Source organism: Phascolarctos cinereus, unplaced genomic scaffold (assembly GCF_003287225.1).
Source record: "Phascolarctos cinereus isolate Bilbo 61053 unplaced genomic scaffold, phaCin_HiC Scaffold_4;HRSCAF=312, whole genome shotgun sequence".
NCBI lineage: Eukaryota > Metazoa > Chordata > Mammalia > Diprotodontia > Phascolarctidae > Phascolarctos > Phascolarctos cinereus.
The window spans coordinates 95,555,223-95,561,222 of record NW_027555847.1 but is presented as its reverse complement, the minus strand read 5'-3'; positions in this window follow the sequence as shown (position 1 = coordinate 95,561,222).

Genomic DNA, 6,000 nt, shown 5'->3' with positions numbered 1-6,000 from the left:
AGGGGTACAAATATATTGCTTGGAGGGTTTCAAGAGGTAGAAGTGAGGAAGGAGTGCATTCCAGGCATGTGCAAAGAGATGTGCAAAGGCAAGAGGTGGAATGCCAGCCAGTTTGGCTGGAAGGTAGCATGTGAAGGGGGGAATGCATCATACTTAATAGAATACATTCACATCCTTCCATGATACTGGATATCCTCTATTGAGTCAAAAAGAAATCCTGTTGCACACTCACGAAATAATCCTAGCTGTGTTTGTCATCCATGACCTAGGGCCCCAAGGACTCTGATCTCACGTGGATGGGACCTTGACACCGTGAGAATCATTTTCTCTCTTTAGCTCATTGCTTCTACCTGGAGTTCTCCAGGAATATCTTACAGTGTAGTAATGGTATGGCTCAAGTCTAGGTTTCACTAAAAGTGGGTCGAAAAGTCCTCAATTCTTATACAGCTACTTAGTGTACAATATGGATATTGGGTATGGGATGGTCTTTATTTCACACACCATAGAAAATGTACAAGCTAGGAAAGGCTTACAGGAGTCCATGAACAAACACAAAAACATAAAGTACTCTCACACTCCCACCACCACTTCCAAACTGAAGAAACTTTGAAAAGTTGTTTAACAAACACTCCCCATTCACTTTCTACCAGCATTCCTTTCTTCAAGACCCTTTAGTGGGTCCCTGTTGCCTCAAGGGTAAAATACAAACTCCACTATTAAGCATTTATAGCGTTTCACAGGTTGGATCCCATCTATCTTTCTAAACTAATTTGACATTTCTCCCTCTCAGGACATTTGCAATTCTGCCAAACTGTGGGAACTCTAAGTCCTTTCCAGGTCTAAATCTATGATCCTATGATGCTCATAGAAGATATTCCATTCAACCTCTGCATTTGAAAAGTCTACCTCCATTCCGGAAGCCTTTCCAATCTCTTTTAATTCTTCCCTCTCTTAATTATTTCCTATTTATTGTGTATATAGCTTGTTTATATGTATTTGCTTACTTATTGTCTCCCCCACTAGATTATGAGCTCCACAAGGGCAGGGGCTGTCTTTTGCCTCTTGGCACTTAAGAGATGTTTATTGACTTATTGACTGGAATGTTTTCTGAACTTTACTTCTGCCTTCTATATTTCCTAGCTACTTCAAAGCTCAGCTCTGTCTTCATCTTCTCTATCACCCTCTGTTAAAAGTTCTTCCTAGAGGGCAGCTAGGTGGCCCAGTAGATAGAGCTCTGCCCTTGGAGTCAGGAGGATCTGAGTTCAAATGTGGCCTCAGACACATGACACTTACTAACTGTGTGACCCTGGGCAACTCACTTAACCTCGATTGCCTCACCAAAAAAAAAAAAGTTCTCCCCAACAACCCCACCAGAAATTACTTTGTGTACAATTCATGTTTACTTATTTGGGTACCTGTCATTTACCCCCAATAAAACATAAGTTGCTTGAAGGCAGGGCCTTTCATTTTTGTCCTCGTGTCCCCAGTGCCTAGCACTATTTTTTAAGCAGACATATGATTTTATCTGTCTAAGAAGCTCTTGGTGAAGACCTTTCATCGATGTAGATAGGTTCCTTGGTAGCAATTTGCCTGGAGCCCCAAAAGGTGAGGGGACTTGCTCAGTGTCACAGCCACAGTATGGTGATAGAAGCAGGATGTGAAATCAAGTCCTCCAGCCTCCAAGGCCAGCTCTTTATTGTGATGCTTCTCACCTAAGACATCGTGTAATCGAGTTATATACTTATTGAATTTAATTAAATTTCCAACCAGTAGTGTTACAGAATTACAGAATTTGAGAGTTGGAAGAGACCTCAGTGGCCACCTCTCTAGAGGCAGCTGAATAGTGCAGTGCATAGAGCACTGGGCCTAGGGTCAGAAAGACCTGAATTCAAATCCAGCCTCAGACACTATGTGACCTTGGGCAAGGTATTTAACTTCTGCCTCTGTTTCCTCAACTGTAAAATGCGAATAATAATAATACCTACTGCCAAGGATGGTTGTTAAGGATCTAATAAGTTAATATTTGTAAAGCACTTAGCACAGTGCCTGGCATATAAAAATAATAGATGTTGCTATTATTATTATTATTATTATTATTATTATTATTATTATATTACAAAAAGGAATACCATCCAGTCTCTGCCTGAAGGCCTTCAAGAAGGGGGAATCCACCACCTCTGGAGGCAAACCATTCCATTTTTGGACAACTCTAATTCTTAGCAAGTTTTTCCTCATATCAAGCCTAAATTGTTTCTGGTTTTGCCAAACAGAACAAGCTTAATCCCTCCTTTTAGACATAACAGCACTTCAAATACTTGATCCCAGCTATCATGTTCCCCCAGAATCTTCTTTCTCCAGGCTAAATCTGCTGGATTCTTTCAACTGATCTTCATGAGTCATGACCTAAAGATCCTTTACCATCACCCCATCTGAACATTCTCCAGTTTGTTAATATCCTTCTTCAACTGTGGTGCCCAGAGCTGAACACAACACTGCAGATGAGATCTGACAAAGGACTATCAGTAGGCTTATTATCCGCTGTTCTGGGAGCTCTGCCCCTCCTAACACAGCCTAACATTGCACTGGCTATTTTTTTTTTAGCTGCTATATCAATACCACTTACTCATAATGAGCTTTCAGTCCACTAAAACCACCAGATCCTTCTCAAAATGACTGTTGCCTACCCATGCTCCCCCATATTTTATTTCTAAAATTTATGCTTTGTACCCAAGTGTGTTGAATTTCATCTCATTAGATTTAGCCCAAAGCTCTAGCCTGACTTTTCAGGCTAATCCTGTCATTCATTGGAGTAGCTACCCCTCCCACTTTTGTATCACCTGCAAATTTTATGAGCATATCTACCATCAATCAGTCCTCTATCCCAAGGATGTTTGTCTCTTGTCCCTATTCCTTTAACACCCCAAAACTCCTCAGCTCAGGCTTTTATCTGAAAGAATCACTTTTCTATTTAGATTCTTACCACTCCTTGTTCCTTTTCCCCAGTGCTTCCCTTAACAACCTCAAATTTAACAAATATTTCTAAGAATTTAGGCACCACCTTTTATCTGTCCACCACCTGGTCAACCTATAAAATCCTTTGCCACCAGCACCCCCAAACTCTCCCTCCCCCTTACTTCCTCTTCTTTGCCTAGGAGGTCCCTTTGAGTGAAACCCCATGAATTTCAGGACTAATAAACTACAGGCTAGAGAATGAGCTGTGTCTCATTTGCCAGGGCCAAAGCAGTGAATGTGTCTTTGCCTCTGAACTAGATTTTTCTTCTAGAAAGCTTGAAAGAGCAAGACTGAACAACACCTTCCTTCCGCTGCCATGCACGGGCATCTTAAAGTCTGTTCAGGAGAATTTCAAAGCCTGGAGCTTGGGAAGGATCCAAATGAGCTCACTCTTTTGGATGGGATTCTGCATAATAGTGGACCAATATATGGGGCTCTCAGATTGGGAAAGCAGCGTAGGGAGTTTTGGGGTTAGGTTCATTTGTTTTTACCTAGAAAAGTGACATAACCCAAGGAGGAAGAGTCCCCTGCCTTGACTTGCTCCTCACATCTAGTCAATTATTAATTCCCTGTCAATTTTCCCTGTCTCTCTAGATTACCACAACATCTACCTATGGGTAGGAACTTTCAACGTTAAAAAAAAAAGTCCTAATAATCACCACTGTCAAACAATGAACAATCTACCTTGAGAGACAGTGAGCTTCTTATCATGAGAAGTATTCAAATGTAGTCTGGGATGTGTAGAAGTGATTACTGAAAGGTCTGCATGACCAGGGACGGAGAACCTTCACCTCAGGCCACTTGTGGCCTTCTAGGTCCTCAAGTGTGGCCCTTTTCACTGAATCCAAACTTCACAGAACAAATCCCCTTAATAGAAGGATTCGTTCTGTAAAACTTGGACTCTAGTCAAAAGGCCACACCCAAGGACCTAGAAGGCCACATATGGCCTCAAGGCTACAGGTTCCCCACCCATGATCTACTTCCTATATTTCCTCCAATATACTCATAGCACCAGATTAATCTTCCTAAAAGATTTGGGGGACTCACTTCCATGCTAAAAAACAAAACAAAACAAAAAACTATTGTTTTTCCATTGACTACAAGATAATTCAAGGCCCTCCACCATTTGACTGCCCAATCTACCTTTCTAATCTTAGCTGATCTAGCCATATTGATCTGGTCATTAACGGCCCCCTCCCAAAACATTCCTTTATTTTTTTGTTGTTTCTTGTATTTGGAACACTCACCCCTATCTCTAGCTATCAGAATCCTACTCATTCTTATATGGGTCTTTTTTTTTTTTTTGCTTTTTGGTGAGACAGTAGGAGTTAAGTGACTTACTCAGGGTCACACAGCTAGTAAATATCAAGTATCTGAGGCTGAATTTGAACTCAGATCCTCCTGACTCCAAGGCTTCAGCTCTATCCACTGCACCACCTAGCTGTCCCTAATCCTATCCAGTCCTGAAATATCATCTCCACGTTATGAGACCTTCACTGATCCCCAAGCCAGAAAACATATCTCTCTCTCTCTCTCTTCTCTCTCTCTCTCTCTCTCTCTCTCTCTCTCTCTCTCTCTTTTTTTTGGTGAGGCAGTTGGGGTTAAGTGACTTGCCCAGGGTCACACAACCAGTAAATGTCAAGTGTCTGGTCTGAGGCTGGATTTGAACTCAGGTCTCCTGACTCCAAGGCTAGAGCTCTCTATCCACTGTACCATCTAGCTATTCCTAAGCAATCTCTCTCTCTCAAGTGAATAACTATACCACTTGTTGTCTACAATTCTCATGCAGAACAAGCTTACATGACTTGGATGAAATAGGAGTCAACAACTCTATTCCTTCTGGTGACTTGAAGGACCACCAGGCCTTACCATATGCCATGTCTTAAATGTCCTGAAGTCTCCTGGCACTGTTATCCTATGTAACCTAAGGATCCCTGGGTTTTGCCATTTGCCTTGCAACTGAGCTTTTATTTGTAGTCTCCCCCAATTAAAATATGAGTACCTATAGAACACACCCTGTCTCAATTTTTCTATGGTACATTGGATAGTATAGGGCCTGGAGTCAGGAAGACATGAGTTCAAATGTGATCTCAGACACATACTAGCTGTGTGACCCTGGGCAGATCACTTAACCTCTGTTGCCTCAGTTTCCTCATCTGTAAAATGGGGATAATAATAGCACTTGCCTCCCAGGGTTTTTGTGAAGGTCAAATGAGAAATTTTAAAGTAATTAGCACAGTGCCTGGCACATAGTAAATACAACAGAAATGTTAGCGATTATTATTTATATTCTTATCACTTAATACTTTATTTTACACATAATAAGCACTTAATAAATACTTTTTTTTCACATATTCATATCATTTACATGGTATACACAATTATTTGTGTACCTATCTTCTAATCTGGATCGTAAACTTTTAGAGTTCAGGGATGATGTCATATATGAGACAGTGGAGGCATCAAACTTGCAGCCCTGGCATGCAACCCACAAAATTGCAACCAGATTAAAATGTAATTGGGAAATGCTAAACAGAATAAATAAAAACAAAAGTCAATATGATGTTAATTTCAATTTTCTAATCTGTTTCTATTTGAGTTTACCCACTTCAGTAGAGTGCTATACTTGAAGTCTGGAAGATATAGGATCAAATGCTGCCCTTGTCTGATGCTTACCTGATGTATATATAGCCCTGGACAAGTCACTTAACCTCTCTGTGCCTCAGTTTGCTCATCTGCAAAATGGGGATAATATCTGTAAGTACCTACATTGAAAGACTATGAAGATCAAATGAGATGGTTATAAAGCGCTTTGTAAATGTTTCAGTTCTCTGTAATGCCGGCTTTTATTATACAAATGATGCATCCTCTGCAGAGCCTAAAGTACTCACTATGCACATGGTACATGCAACAAAAACTTGTCCAAAGCCAAACTCCATGTTTCCTCCAAAACTTGCAAACTCTCCCCACCATTCTCCCAGTTACCTG